Here is a 16,170-nt window from a genome sequence, read left to right as displayed (position 1 = left end):
CTTGGATGCTAGTTTGGGCGTTTAACTCCAGTTCTGGTGCCAGTTCTGGCATTTTACGCCAGAAAAGGGTCTCTGGTGGGCGTTTGAATGCCAGTTTGGGCCATCAAATCTCGGGAAAAGTATGAACTATTATACATTGCTGGAAAGCCCAAGATGTCTACTTTCCAACGAAATCAAGATCGCGCCAATTGGGACTCTGTAGCTCCAAAAAATCTACTTCGAGTGTAGGAGGGTCAGAATCCAACAGCATCTGCAGTCCTTTCTCAGCCTCTGAATCAGATTTTTGCTCAGGTCCCTCAATTTCAGCCAGAAAATACCTGAAATTATAGAAAAACACACAAACTCATAGTAAAGTCCAGAAATGTGATTTTTGCATAAAAACTAATAAAAATATAATAAAAAGTAACTAAAACATACTAAAAACTATATAAAAATAATGCCAAAAATGGTATAAATTATCTGCTCATCACTCGCTCTTCAACTATGTCACACCAAAAAATAGAATACACTTCAAGAACGGGCTTGTTGGACTCCTCCAAGGTGAACTTGACTAACTTGCCATCCGCCTCAAAAGAATAGACTCCCGAATGTGCATCTAGTTTGAAACAGGCTGTCTTTAAGAATGGCCTTCCAAGGAGTATGGATGACTGCTTGTTTGAGTCAATGGGAGGTGTCTCCAAAATGTGAAAATCAACTGGAAAGAGCAATCCTTGAATATTGACTAGGACATTTTCGGCAATCCCAACAACGGACACAATACTCTTATCGGCTAGCACAAACCTCGCCCCGGACCTCTTTAGGGGTGACAAATTCAATCTTTCATAAATGGGGAGTGGCATAATGCTCACGCACGCCCCCAGATCACACATAGAGTCCATGAATTTTATTCCACCAATCAAGCAAGTGACCAAACATGGGCCGGGATCATTGCATTTTTCAGGAAGTAAAGAGGAGATAGAATCATCTGCCGGCCTTGTGTTGAGGTTGCCAAGCTTTTCTTTGTGAGTGCAAAACATCTTTAAGGAACTTGGCATATCTTGGCACTTGTTGAATTGCTTGGAAGAGGAGAACGGTGACTTAAACCTTGTTGAAAACTTCCACCATAGTGGGGTCAAGCTCTTCTTGTTTCTTGGCCTTCTTGGCTAAAGTTGGGAATGGAATGGGCAAAGGCTCTTCAAGCAAAGTCTTTCTCTTTGGCTCCTTGACCTTGGGTGGTTCTTCCTTGCTTTTATCAACACCTTCATCTTCATCCCTCATCACCTCCACTTCATCTCCCACATCTTCATTGTTTGTCTCCTCACTCAACTTTATAGATATAGCAACATTCTTATCCAATTTAGTGCCGCTCCTAAGGGTAATGGCATTGATGCTACCCTTAGGGTTGGGTTGAGGTTGGGAGGACAAACTACTTGAGGTTAAAGCTTGTTGGGTGTTTTGTGCGGTTTGAGGAGGGAGAGTTAAACAGGAAAGGGCATCGGCTATTGTAGCCATATATGCTTCTTGTTTCTTGTGAAACTCTCGTTGTTTTTGCATGAAGGTGTGAATTGTGTCATTCATGTGAGGTTGGTTAGAGGGAAGGGCTTGGTTAACTTGAGGAAGGCTAGGCCTACTATATGGGTGTTGATACTTCGTTTGAGGTTGAGATTGCAGGGGTTGTTGGTATGGTTGTTGGTATTGTGGTTGACCTTGGGGTTGTTGATAGTAGTAGACTTGGGCGTTTTGGTTGGGGTGAGCTTGAGGAGCTTGGTTCCACCTTTGGTTTGAGTTATCCTTCCACCCTTGGTTTTGATTTCCTCCATGTTGGTTGGATCCTTGGTTGTAATTTGGTTTTTGTGGGTAAGAGTTAGCTACCGCCAATGTAGTGTCCTCTTGGAGCTAAGGACACTCACCAGTGTAATGAGTGTTACACGCACAAACACCACACAACCTTGATGGGCCTTCGATCCTTGGAGGTTGAGGTGGATCACTTATCAAAGCTTGAGGAATTTTTTGTCCTTGGGTGAGTTATCACAACAAAATTGTCATTTCACCAAGGGTCTTGGTCAAAATAGCATCCCCGGAGGAAGAAACTTCATTTACAGCTTTCGGTTGTGGACTCCTTGCCCTTGAGTGTTGAGTGGAGTCCGCTAAGTCTGATATAACTTCCCATGCTTCCGCAGCGGTCTTGTTCTTAGTCAATGAACCTCCACTCGCGGCATCCAGAAGAAGCTTGTCTTGGTGATGCATTCCTTGACAGAAATAACTGATAAGAACCAACTCATCAATCCGATGGTGAGGACAAGCCTCCAGCAACTTCTTAAATCTCTCCCAATACTCATACAAAGTCTCCCCATCCCGTTCCACAATGCAAGAAATCTCTCTTCGCAACTTGTCTGTTTTCTGGGGAGGGTAGAACTTTTCCAAAAACTCTTTACGCAACAAGTCCCAGTTGGATCTAACTTCACCCGTCTGAGTATAAAACGACTCCTTCGCTTTTCCCTCCAAAGAGAAAGGAAAGGCGAAGACCAACACTGTAGCTTCATCGGCCCCATGTCTTCTTGCAGTTGCACAAGCAACTTGGAAATCCTTGAGATGCTTCAAGGGATCCTCTCCAGGCAGTCCATTGTACTTGGGGAGCAAGTTTATCGTGCCAGACTTGAGCTCAAAATTTGGGTCTAAGGCCGGATACAAGATTTGAAGTGGTTACAAGTTAAGATCAGGAGCTCCGGCCACCTTCAAGGTGATTCTTCTAGGTAGGTCTACCATGTCGGTGTCACCTAAGTCACTCAAAGAGAATTCAATACTCCCCATAGATGAATATAGAGTCTCCTCGTTGATTGGAGAATGATGGTCACGGATGGTTGGTGATAGTGAATGGGAGTGCTCCTCAAGGGAACCCGATTCACTATTCACAAAAGCTAGCCGGCGCCGAGCTTGCCTTAAACGAGTTAAAGTTCTTTCAATTTCTGGATCAAAAAATGGCCAAGCTCGGGTCTAGAAGAGACTGTGTCATTCAACTAAGGAGGCAATAAAACCATGTAATTATGAAGGGCAAAACAAAAATAGATCAATAAACAAGAACCAACTCAACAATCAAAGACTCCTAAAGTTAACTAAAGAGGATTGTGGTATCTACAATTAGAGCTAAGTAACAAATCAAAATCAAGTATTCACAATATTCACATATTTACAACAACCAAAATAGTAGCACTCATTGCACATAAAGTGAACTCCCTGGCAACATCGCCAAAATTTGATGCGATGAGGGGTAACCAACTCACATGAGGGTTAGGAACTCGGATATCCAAAGAAACAGATTTAACGTTGTAAGTATAGTCCTAACCCAACAAATTATCCCCTCAAATCAAATTGGAAATTCACAAGATATGTCACAAGCAAAACCAAATTAAAACCGAGAGTATTAGACTCCCGAGTCATCTCCCTAGGAGCACTTTAGAATAATGAGTGTGCAATTCCAGTTGTAGTGATCAACGGGTTGTGAATGAAGAAATGAACATATAAAGCAATAAAAGAACATGCAAAATTGTAATGATTGAACTAATTAAGAAATTAAAGAACCGACTATGCAATATGAACAAGTAAAGTATAAAAGAAATCAACATATAAAGGTATAAAAGATTGAAAGCATCAAAAAGAGTCTTGGCTCGGAGTGAGCTAAGGGTCCTTTCCTTGTTGGAATCACAACTATGACAATTATGATGGATTAGTCTCACTTGATCAACCCTCACATTAGAAGGTAAGTTAAATGAGCATAAGTGTCCTTAACACACAAATCCTAACTTGCTTGCTAATTACTTTAGCAACAAATTAGCGTTAGTGAGAACAAGAACAATTAACAACCCAAGAATTGAAACTAAATGTTGGACATTCCAAATCTAGGAACCCAATTGCTCACTTTATCCAAGCCAAGAACCAAAAATTTAGCCTAAAACTATGTTTGACATTTTGTCAAACACTTGGTGGGCAAAAAGCTTAAACATGAGGAAATTGAGTAAAGGCTTGAAACTAAAAGCAACAATTGATCTCAATCAACGAGAATAACATAAGAAAGCATGTAATAAACATCAAACATCAAATTCATCAACAAGAATTTGAAATTGCAAGAGAGAAGCAAAATTAAACTATAACTTGAATTAAAAGAAAGAGTAATGACAATGTAACTATAAAGAGTAATAAAAAGAGAATACTTACAATGAAAGCTTGCAAAATCCAAGATCAAAAATGGAAAATGGCACTTGAATGTAAAACCCTAATATAAAACCTAATAGAAATGATGAAAAACTTAGAGAAAAACTAAACTAAAAACTCCTACTACTACTTCTAAACTATATTAAATGATATCATGTGTTATGTCTTCATTTCCCCTCCAATATGAGCTAGAAGACTTTAGAAATGGGCCTCCAAAGACCTCAAATCACGAGGCACATGCTATTTTAATGAAGTCATGTGCGGACACCTGTGCGGACGCATAGATGCGTGCGTCCGCACACTTCAGCAAAAATCCCGACCTGTGCGTACGCACAAGCAGCTGTGCGCACGCACACTAGGCGATGCTGGGATGGACATGCGATGCGCTCGAAGCACTCCACACGCTCTGCTTGGGCGGTTGTGCGTACGCACAGGTAGCTGTGCGCACGCACACGTCTCTGAGCTCATCTCCTTTGATTTCTCTTGCTTTCTCTATTTTGCATGCTCTCCTTCCATTTTATCCAATCCATTCCTACCTTATATACCTGAAAGCACTCACCAATAACATCAAGGCATCGAATGGAAGGCAAATGGAATAAAATAGATTCAATTAGATATAAAAGAGCATAGTTTCATGATCAAGCAAAAATTGGGAAGAGAGATCAAAAGCATTATTCAAGGGAATAAGCGTGAGTTTATGTGATAAAAATCCATTCAATTCTAACAAAAAATCATCATCAAATATGGATTCATCAGGGAGACACCCCACCATGGTAAACTCTTTCCTTTTTTCCTTTTGTATATATTGGTAAAACTAGTTTAATTTCATGTTTTGTTGGGTTTGTTGAGTTTATTTGGGAGTCTAGTAGGTTAAATAAGGTTTTATAGTGTTTTGGTAGCTGTTTGGAGGTTTGGAATGCTTGGGTTGGTGCAAAAACATGAAAAATTTTGAAAAACAGAGCACCAACCCACGTGCACGTGTGCCTCACGCGTACGTGTGATTCAAGCATTTTCAACCATCCACGCACACGCGTCACCCACACGTACGCGTGGATGCAAATTTTTCATCTCCAAGCCATTTTCCCGAGAGTTGCTCCTGCACTGTGCGCGTTTTATGCCTTTTGCGCAAGTGAACCCACGCATACGCGTCGCTCTCGAAATAACCCATCAACGCGCACGCGTCACATCCATTTCACCCCATCCACGCACACGCATCGTTGCACCCGTACGCGTGGGTTGCCTTCTTTCACGCACTTCTTTTCTTTTCTCCTTTCCATTTCTTTTCTTCTTCTCTTCTCTTTCCCTTCTCTTCCCATCATCCAACACTACCAAACACCATTTATAACTATTTCTTTTAGTTGATTAGTTAATTGTTTAGTTAGTTTAGTTTTCATTTCATTTTTTCTCTTTTTCATTATAAGTGTTGGATTGTTAATCTTGTTTACTATCTGTTGCTGCTGATTATTGATGCAATGTTAGTTTAACATCATTGTTGTTAATTGCCATTGTTAGATTCTCTTGATTGAGGTTACAAATTGTTACTTGGTTGGAGTTTTTAATGCTTAACTTTTGTGAATACCAAGTGAATGACATTGCCTTAGGCTTTTTAAATCTCTTTGAATTGCATGTTTTGGCCGCCATGCATTCATCATCCATCGTTAGGCAATTGTATATTATCAATACATTTTTTAGGTGATGCTTGCTATGCTTGATCCGTATTCACATCACCTATTTCATGCATCGAGATTTTGGAATTGTAAAATTGGATCGAAAGCTTACCTAGTGACATATTTTTGAGCTTGTAAAGCTTTATGGACCATGCTTGCTATGAGATTGAGTTTAACTCTTATATCTCTTTTCCTAAGTTCCAGAGCATCCATGTCTTCCACCTCTATGTCACTTAGGTGTTGCAACAATTTCAATATGTGTCATTGATTATTGTGTAAGTTTCACATACCATTTTATTCACTAAGTTTACTTACACATCAATCAATGTCCATTACTTATCCATTTCACAATTGCTTGACTTTTGGCTTGAATGATTTCATGCTTCTTTATTTCTTGTTGGGTTATCTTAACCTATGAGTTTAAAGCATCTCAGGCACACTAGAATGAGTGAAATGTATACTTTCTTCTGTGTACTTGTGACATAACTTTTTATGCTAATGTGTGTGTATTCTAAAAGGCGCCTCATTTAGAACTCACACACCTATCTTTCATCAATATCACACTAATTCACTCACTTCATTCTGGTGATTTGCCTCATTCCAACAATTCACGCTTCCTTGCTTTTGTATGTTCTTATCTTACGGTGTTATCTCTATTTTTCATGACTGATGCACCATAAGCAAAAATGGAAGCGGGAAGAAGAACACGCAGCAACCGGTTGATCCGCCAGTTGAAGGTGGCAATTCGGAGAGTCACCATACCCCCTTGCTCATCTTTAAGTGCACTGAGGACGGTGCAAACTTTTAAGTGTGGGGAGGTCGTCCGACCAGTCGGCGTTTTTGGGTGACAAGTTTCTAATCCCAACATTTTGCATCTCATTTTAGGTCTTCTAGGATTTTTAGTTGTATTTTATTATTTTGCATATATATACATAATAAGCTTAGTCAAAATAATGAAACGTCTCAAGGATATTATCTATAGGGTACCCCAATTGATTGAAAAAAATAAAAATATAAATAAAAATAATTTTTAGAACTTGTTTGAATTACATATATTGCGGAACATGATTTTTGAGCCCAGAACATAAGCATGTAAGTTTTGAGCCTTAATTGTGTGGTTACATCATATAACCACTTATTTTCATTCTTGTGTGACTATTCTCTCTCTATGATTGTAATATTTGATTTGTTTTATTCTTTATATCCATTATTTTATCTATACATGTACTTATATGATTGAGGCCATTGTTCAAATAGCTCACTTACCCAAATAGCCTTACCTTTTATCCTCCATTATTAGCCAATTTTGAGCCTATACTTAATCCATTTGTTCTTAATTTTAGCACATTACAAGCCTAAGTAAAAAACAATAAATGTCCTTAATTTGGATCTTTGATTAGTTTAGGCTAGTGAGAGTGTTTATCATTTAATTTTGGGAGAGTTGGGAACATTGGGTAAAGATAAAAGTGTATTTTGTGGTTTTGTTGAAAATCATGGGAATCGGGTGCATACTCATGCATTAAATATAAAACCATATGCATTAGTACTTGTGTATATACTTTATTGTAAAAAGAAAAAAATATATACAAAGTAAAGAAAAAAAATATAAAAAGAGAGAAAAGAAAGAAAAAGAAAAGCAATAAAAAGGGGACAAAATGCTCCAAAGTAAAGTTCAATAAAAATCAATGCATATGTGTGGTGATCAAAAGAGAATGCATGAGTGTGTGAAAAAGTGAAGAATGGGTAGTTAGGTTAGCTTTGAAATTGTATAGGTTGTCATAGGTTAGGTGAGAATTTTAAGTTAATCAAAGATTCAAATTTCAAGCCCACTTGACCATATGCATCCTACCTTGACCCTAGCCCCATTACAACCTATGGGAAAATCCTCATGATATTTGTATGCATACATGAAATAATTGTTGATTGTTAGATGAAGAACAAATCTTGGAAAGCATGATTAGGGGAGAATTGAGTGAAATAACCCCATACACTTGAGTGACTAGAGCGGATACACATCCGGTGAGGGTTCGATCGCTCAATTACATGTTTCCACCCAATGATCATCTTTTCTTGCATGTTTGTAAATTCTTTTTAATAACTCAATTCAATTGTGGGTTTGACTTGATTGCTATTGCTTTAGCCCTTATGCTTATATATGTTTTCTTGGGAATTGATTTATTTTGACCAAGTAATTGCATCCATTTAGATAATTGCATTTAGATAGATTGCATGTAGGTAGTTTGCATTGAATAAATGTTGATACCCTTTGTTTCTTTCTCAAGTTTAGCATGAGGACATGCTTGGTTTAAGTGTGGGGAGGTTTGATAAACCCCAATTTTGTGGTTTATCTTGTGCTTAATTTAGGGGATTTTATCACCTTTTCTCACATTTATTCAATAAAATAGCATAGTTTTGTAATTCTCCCTTAATTTGTGCTTAAGTGTAAAAACATGCTTTTTAGGCCCTTAAATTGGTGATTTTAATTCACTTTAATTTCATTCGATGCCTTGATGTGTTTGTTGAGTGATTTCAGGTTCATAAGGCAAGTATTGGATGGAAGAAGTGAAGAGAAAAGCATGCAAAGTGGAGAATTCATGAACAAATAAGCATTTGGAGAATTGAGGGCCACGCGCATGCGTCACTCACGCGTACGCGTGAGTAGGAGTTTTGGCCAGCGACGCGCAGGTGTCACCCACGCGCACGCATGACGCTTGGCACGTGACCTACTTAAAGTGAAATCGCTGGGGGCGATTTCTGAGCTGCCCAGGCCCATATCTAACTCGTTTTTGAGGGTATTTCATGTAGAATTCAAGCTTGAGCAAAGGGGGAGCACTTAGTTAGTCATGATGAGCCTTTAGTTAGTTTTCTAGAGAGAGAAGCTCCCTTTTCTCTCTAGAATTAGGTTAGGATTAGGTTAATTTCTCTTAGATCTAGATTTGATTGCTTGATTTCATCTTGTTTCCTCTACAATTCCTTGTTCTAATACTTCAATTCTTCTTGGTTCTTTTGTTAATTTCCATTTTCATGCTCTCTTTTATGTTGATGAACCATTGTTGGATCTTGATTTCTTCTAATGCAATTTTATGTTTCCATGTCTTCTTTTACGTTTACCTTCATTGCTATTGTTGGTTTCTTGCTCATAATGGTTATGGATCTTGTTAATTCTTGAATTTTGTGATGTTTACTTTTATTGTACACTAGGTGTTTGATAGAATGTTTCCTATAGTTTTTGAGTAGTTTTCTTTACTCTTGGCCTAGTATTTTGTGGGTTACCTGAAACTGAAGGTCGATCTTAGATGAGATCTGCTGTGGTGGCCAGAGCTGTCGTGTCCGACTTGTTAGAACTGGTGGTGGAGCTGATCCTTGATCACCGGAGGGGGATGGTACCTGCAAGAGACTCTGATGCTTAAGTTAGCATGGGCTTTAAGCAGGTATTTTATGTTGAATCAGAGTATGAGTTATACCAGGGTGCTCCAGTGTATTTATAGTAGTGTAGGCTGACCTTTCTGGATAAGATAAGTTAGTTATCTTATCTTTATCTTTAATTGAGGTCATCTTATCTCATAGGGGAACCGCCTTTATCTTTCTAGGCTTTAGCTGCCTTTAGACTGGGATGTGTCCCTTCGTTTGGGCCTGTCTGGGCCTCTCGTGGTAGTTTGGCCGACCTCTTTTGAGAGGGGGTCGGGGAGATCCATCTGAAAAGGTCGGTTGCTTTGTCTTTAATCAGCCCAGGTCGGATAGCCCGACCCGGGGTATGAACAGTGCCACTGCTTGAGCTCGACTTTTTCTTTAAGGTCATATCCTTTTCGATCCTTGAGGAAATCGAGCTCAAGCTTTTCGCCTTTGGTCAATCTCTGGTTGAGGCTCCTTGGATGCAAAGCGTTTTCTTTTCTTTTTTATTTGTAGCGCGCGTTGCGCTTTTCTTGGAAACGTGTGGGGGTTTTAAAAGCTCATAAATATCCCTTCGCCGTTTCCTTTTTCCCTCTTTGCTACTTCATTTTTGAATTTCAAAGATTTGCTTTTCAGTTTCTTCTTTTCCCTTTGCTTCGTTTTTCCTTAAGGATTTCTTCGTTCCGTCCGTTTTTTTCATGCTTTGGAGTTTTCTCTGTTTTCTTCGGCTCGAGAGTTTTTGATCGTTGCTTCTTCCTTCACGTTTGCTTCTTCTTCTTCGACAGGTTGGTATTTTCCTTTCCTTTTATGCCACCTTCTCGTATGTTTCTACCGTACTGCTGCATGTGATTTTTACTAATTTTTTCTCCAAGAACCTTGACTTTCTTTGAAAAAGGATTGTGTCTTTCTTTTCGTCATTCTGTTTTCATAATTTTCTGAAAAAGCTTGTATTTTTGTGTGATCCCTACATTCTTTTGCTGCGACGCGTGTGCCTGGTAGTTGTTGCTTCCTTAGGATTTTATTATTACTGTTTTTGTCTCCTTGTATCATTTCTTTTCTGTACCATGTCTTTTGTTGGAACTGTTTATAAAGGAAGATAGTGGCTTGCTGTTAGAGACGGTTTGTAGCTTTTTGATGATGATGGCTTTCTTGCTTTTTGTATGGACTGTCGTTGTCAGAAAAGGATTTTTGTTTTCTTGTTGAGGAATGTTAGAGGATAGACTGTCGATTTCTTTCTTTCCAGGCTCTTGCCTTGTTATTGCCTCCAAAGGGTGCCCCTGGACTTTAGTTGGAATCCTGGGGTTTCCCTTTTACTGCCATTTCTGATTCTTGATGATCATATATTATCGTCCGAGTTATTTCCTTATCTGTCCAAGTTGTTTGGTAGTAACCCCATTTTTCTTTTTCTTACTGTTGGAATAGTTGACCCTTGTCTTCTCACAAAAATATTGTTGAGGTGTCTACTAAGATCCTGGATGGCATGTCTGACTGGCTGGACTCCATTGTGTTGATGTGTGTTTCAGTTGCTGACTCTGAATACTGTGTGCGGCTTAGGAAGCACCATAGAATTTGTAGTGATAGGGATCAGGAGAAGAATTATGAGTTAGTGTCTCCTGACCCTAAGGAGAGGGTTAGTTTACCTCCTCTGACTCAAGGCGAATGTCCCTTTTTCTACGCTTATGACTATTTCTTTAGTCTATTTAATATTACCATTCCTTTTACCCCTTTCGAGACCGAGTTGATGTGGTCTTGCAATGTAGCTCCTTCTCAACTCCATCCGAACTCATGGGGCTTCATAAAAATCTTCCAATTGCCCTGCCAAGAACTAGATATCCGACCTACCCAAACTCTCTTTCGTTATCTTTTTGTGCTGACGAAGCCTGGGGTAGCGAAGAAGAAAGCCTCCTGGGTTTCTTTCCGGGCTACTAAAGGCAAAAAAGTTTTCTCTATGTATGACGAGTCCTTTAGGGACTTTAAAAACTACTATTTCAAGGTCTGAGCTGTTGAAGGAGCTCGGCCTTTCTTTTTGGATGAAAATGATGAACCTTCCTTCTCTTTGTGCTGGCAAAAGAATGTGATAGTGGCCAAGTATTCTTGGGAAAGTTTGGATGAGGTCGAGCAGGCCTTTGTGAATGTACTAGAGGAGAACTGGGGGGAGCCCCCTCATCTTGATATGAAGAAGTTTCTAGGAGATCCTTCCCTTCTTCGAATTGAACTGGGTAGTGGTCGACTTCTTTTTAATAGTTTTGCTTTGTGGTTGAATGTTTATCTTTATCTGTTTATGACTTTTTTTCTTGGTTTCTTTTTTGTAGAGATGGTGAAATCTACAGATTCTATGAAGCATTTTCGTAGGACAAAGAAGGCGACAGCTACTTCCAACATCTCGGCCAAGGCTGCGGAGGGAAAGTCTTCTCAAGTTCCTACAAAGAAACCACCATTGAGTGCTTCTGGGCCGAGGAAGGTTATTCCAACTCCTTAGGTCCGAATTGTCCCCTCTGACCCAGTTCAAGTATCTTCCGGTGCTACCTCCTCTCTTACTGCTGGTCCTCCTCCTAAAAAATAAAAAACTGTTGAACCTTATGACTTAGATTCCCTAGATTTTGATGCTGTGGGATTTGTTGATAATCAAATTGCTCCTTTTGGTCGACTCCCAATGGATAATGTGTCCATCCTATATCACTTGAATTTTATTACCAATAAGAGTATTCAGATGGCCCTTACGGGAGCGGCCTTATTCCGTACTATTTAGGGTTCCCCAGTCCACGGGACGAAGGCCTTTCTTCAAGATGCCAAGTTGGAGTTTGACAAGGTTAAGGGCTTGAAGGACGAGCTAGACGCCAGGGTGATTAAGCTGGAGTTGGACTTGGAGAAGGAGAAGTCGCGGGCTGTCAGGGCTGAGGCAGCTGCAAATTTGGCAGAGGAGTTGGTGAAAAAGCACAAGGAGAGTTATACCGTACTTATGCCGAGGTGTTGGAGCTGAGAGGGAGGCTTGAAACTGCCCACATGGATTATGCCGACCTCCAGAGTCATCTGGTATATATTCTGACAGGTGCGTATGAAAATTTAAAGGAACAGGTCCGAGTTCTTGCTCCTGAACTCGACCTGACTCTCTTCAGCCTGGACAATGTGGTGGAGGAGGGTAAGATAGTACCTGCTCCGGATGAGGAAGATGATGGGCCTCCTCCTGCACCGCCAGCCAAAGCTTCTACAGCCACGACTTCTTCAAATCCTTCTGCTGAGGTCGACCGTTCCCAACCTAATCCTGACTGTCAAATTCTCAATCGTGAGGATGGGACTGTGGATGCCACTCCTATGAATATCGTTCCTCCTACTTCAGCCACTGATGCTACCACTGAGGAAACTTTGAACCCCTTATGATCTCTCTATTTTATCTGTACAGCCTGATTTGTGGGCTTTTGAACTCTGTTTTTTGTAACTTTTTTTATGGTTTAGTTCCCTTGACTGTTAGTTTTTTAATGATGGCTATCTTTCTTTTGATATGTTGATCATTCTTTTGCAACCTTTGAGAATTTTTGTAGATGTTTATAGAGTGTTGGACTCTACTGTCCGTCCTCTTTTTGATTAGATTTTTGTTTTACCTGTCTTCTAGCTATGCGAGATGACCCTTGGGGCTAACTTGTTCGACAACCTTTTTAGTGTTCTGGTAGAACCTTTTTAGTTAGTCATTGAACAATTTTGATAGCCTTGTCATGGAGTCGCAGCTTTTTTGGGCAGATCTGTATCCCTTTTAGCGCGCGCTTTTCATTGGTCCGACTTCTCTCGTCGATCCTTCCTAAGTTATTTTTAGTAATCCATATTTAGTCAGACCTCATTAGGCCACTTTTTATGAATTACTTTTTATAACTTTCTCTTTTTTTTTTTGCGTTGACCGATTTGTCCGGCCTCTTTGTAAGTTATTTTTAGTAGTCCATTTTTAGTCAGACCTCGTCAAGCTACTTTTTATGGATTACTTTTTATAACTTTTTGCATTGGTCGTTTTGTCCAACATCTTTGTAAGTTATTTTTAGTAGTCTATTTTTAGTTAGACCTCGTCAGGCCACTTTTTATGGATTACTTTTTATAACTTCTTGCATTGATCTATTTTAATCGCTTTCACTTTTCCGACCTTGTCATGATCGAACGGTGAATTTGGTTTTCATGTTGTCGACCTTGTCGTGATCGGGTGGTGAATTTGGGTTTCACCTTGCCGACCTTATCATGATCGGGCAGTGAATTTTTGCGCTCAGATCAATACGTCTTGGTAGGAAACCTTTTAGGGAATCTGAGAAACTTTATTCAAGTAGAAAAGAGACATATAGACAAGAATATATAAATATAAGTGCTTACCCTTCTAAGTCGGGCAATTTTGTAGATCTTGGCTTGGCGTCTCATTAAAAAACCTTTTCAGGAAAAAGAGTGCACCTTGACCTAAGATCTTTTTTACTTTCTAACTATAGTACCTTCTTAGGTTACAGCCATGCCATGACCTTGGTAGCTCTCGTCCCTCGAGGTCAGACACCTTGTAGTAGCCTTTTCCTAGTACCTTTACAACTCGGTAAGGTCCTTTGCAGTTAGCTGCTAGCTTCCCCTCTCCTGATCGACCTGCTCCGATGTCATTTCGGATTAGGATGAGATCGTTACAGGTGAAGCTTCGCTGGATTACCCTCTGATTATACCTTGAAGTCATTCGACAGTTTAGCACTTCCTCCCTAATCCGAGCTCCTTCTCAGACCTCGGGTAGTAGGTCGAACTCTTCCCTTTGATTTTGGGAGTTGGCTTCTTCATTGTAGAGGATTATTCTGGGGGATCCTTCCTCTATCTCCACTAGGATCATTGCCTCAATTCTGTAAGCAAGTTAGAAAAGTGATTCTCCTGTGGTGGAGTGCAGAGTTGTCCGATATGCCTATAGGACTTGTGGGAGCTCTTCGGCCCAAGCTCCCTTTGCTCCATTCAAAATATTTTTTCTTCTTATAAAATAAATAGATTCCAAAATAGATATTTATATGAGTTATAAGTAAAAATTTTTATTTAATAGAATTTTGTCCTGTAGTCTTCGTTTTAACCCAACTAGTATGACTTTGTTGGTAGCTTCTGCCTGTCCGTTAGCTTGTGGGTATTCTACGGATGTAAATTGGTGCTTTATTTTCAAGTCAGCTACCAAGTTTCTAAAGCCTGTATCAGTAAATTGAGTGCCATTATCTGTGGTGACGGAGTAAGGGACTTCAAACTTTGTAATAATATTCCTGTATAGAAATTTCCAACTTCTTTGAGCAGTGGCATTGGCTAGGGGCTCTGCCTCGATCCATTTTATAAAATAGTCCACCCCTACAATGAGAAATTTGACTTGTCCCGATCTTTAGGGAAAGGGTCCGAGTAGGTCTAGCCCCCATTTTGCGAATGGCCAGGGTGACGTTACACTGATGAGCTCTTCTGGTGGGGCGATGTGGAAGTTAGCATGCTTCTGACATGGTGGGCATGTTTTAACGAATTATGTCGCTTCTTTTTGTGAGGTTGGGCAGAAGAATCCAGCTCGTAGTACCTTTTTGGAAAGAGCTCGTGCTCGCAAGTGGTTGCCACACATGCCACTGTGTACTTCTTCCAGGACTTCCCTGGTGTTGGAGGTTGGTACTCATTTTAGGAGGGGTATTGAGATCCCTCTCCTATATAAGATGTCGCCCACCATAGTGTAGTACTGTACTTCTCGTATCAACCTTTTTGCCTCCTTCTTATCTGTGGGGAGTGTCTCTGTCCTGAAGTAGTTGATAATGGGGGTCATCCACCCTTGGTTCTGTCCAGATATGGTTAGAACCTTTTCTTCTTCTATGATTGATGGGCTTTGCAGTGTTTCCTGGATGAGGCTTCTATTATTTCCCTCTGGTTTGGTGTTGGCTAGTTTTGAGAGTGCATCAGCTCGAGCATTCTGTTCCCAAGGTATAAGTTGGATCTCATATTTTCCATTTTGTCCGAGCTGTTCTCTGGTCTTGTCGAGATATTTCTTCATGGTAGGGTCCTTAGCTTGGTAGCTCCCATCTATTTGTGAGGTAACTACTTGTGAATCACTAAAGATGGTGAGCTTTTGAACTCCTATCTCTTTAGCCAGCCTCAAACCAGCCAGTAATGCCTCATATTCAGCTTGATTATTTGAAGCAGAGAAGTTGAATTTTAATGAGAGTTCGACTTGGGTTCCCTGATCGCTTTCTATTATTACGCCTGCGCCACTCCCATTTTTGTTTGAAGAGCCGTCCACGTAGAAATTCCATTTTGTGGGATTTTCCGGGGTGTCTGTGTACTCGGCAATGAAGTTGGCCAGATACTGTGACTTGATGGCTGTCCGAGTTTCATATAGGAGATCGAATTCAAACAACACAACTACCCATTGTAGGATTCTTCCAGCTATGTCTATCTTTTGTAGGATGCTTTTTATGGGCTGATTGGTCCGAACCCTGATAGTGTGCGCTTGCAAGTACGGGCGGAGTCGGCGAGAAGTGAATACGAGTGCGTAGGCAAACTTTTCTATTTTTTGATAGTTCAGTTCAGCCCCTTGTAAAGCTTTGTTGATGAAGTAGATGGGTTGTTGCCCGCTTTCGTCTTCTCTGATTAGTGCTAAGGCTATTGCCTGATTTCCTACTGCGAGGTATAATATGAGTGCTTTTCCTTTCCGTGGTCGGGTAAGAATGGGTGGTTGCCCCAAGAATTTTTTGAAATCTTGGAAGGCTTGCTCGCACTCTGTGGTCTGTTCAAACCTCTTTCCTTTCCTTAATGTGGCGTAAAAGAGGAGAGATCTGATGGCTAACCTGGCTAAAAACCTGGACAGGGCTGCGAGTCGTCCGTTGAGCTATTGTACTTCTTTAGCGTAGGTCGGACTTTTCATGTTGAGTATGGCCTGAAATTTATCTGGGTTTGCCTCAAGCCCAAGAATTTGCCA

The 16,170-nt window shown here is 40.3% G+C and overlaps 1 non-coding gene across 1 annotated transcript; it reads left to right on the top strand.

Moving 5' to 3' along the window:
* The first annotated feature begins 2,263 nt into the window (after nt 1-2,263).
* On the top strand, nt 2,264-2,370 carry LOC148577344 (small nucleolar RNA R71). The gene has a single exon (XR_015903999.1). It is a non-coding gene; the product is annotated as a small nucleolar RNA R71 (small nucleolar RNA).
* Nucleotides 2,371-16,170: the final 13,800 nt, after the last annotated feature.

This window comes from Arachis ipaensis, chromosome B1 (genome assembly GCF_059453495.1).
Source record: "Arachis ipaensis isolate K30076 ecotype BB chromosome B1, ASM5945349v1, whole genome shotgun sequence".
NCBI lineage: Eukaryota > Viridiplantae > Streptophyta > Magnoliopsida > Fabales > Fabaceae > Arachis > Arachis ipaensis.
Note: the sequence above shows the minus strand (reverse complement) of the source record. Positions and strands in the feature narration are given on the sequence as shown.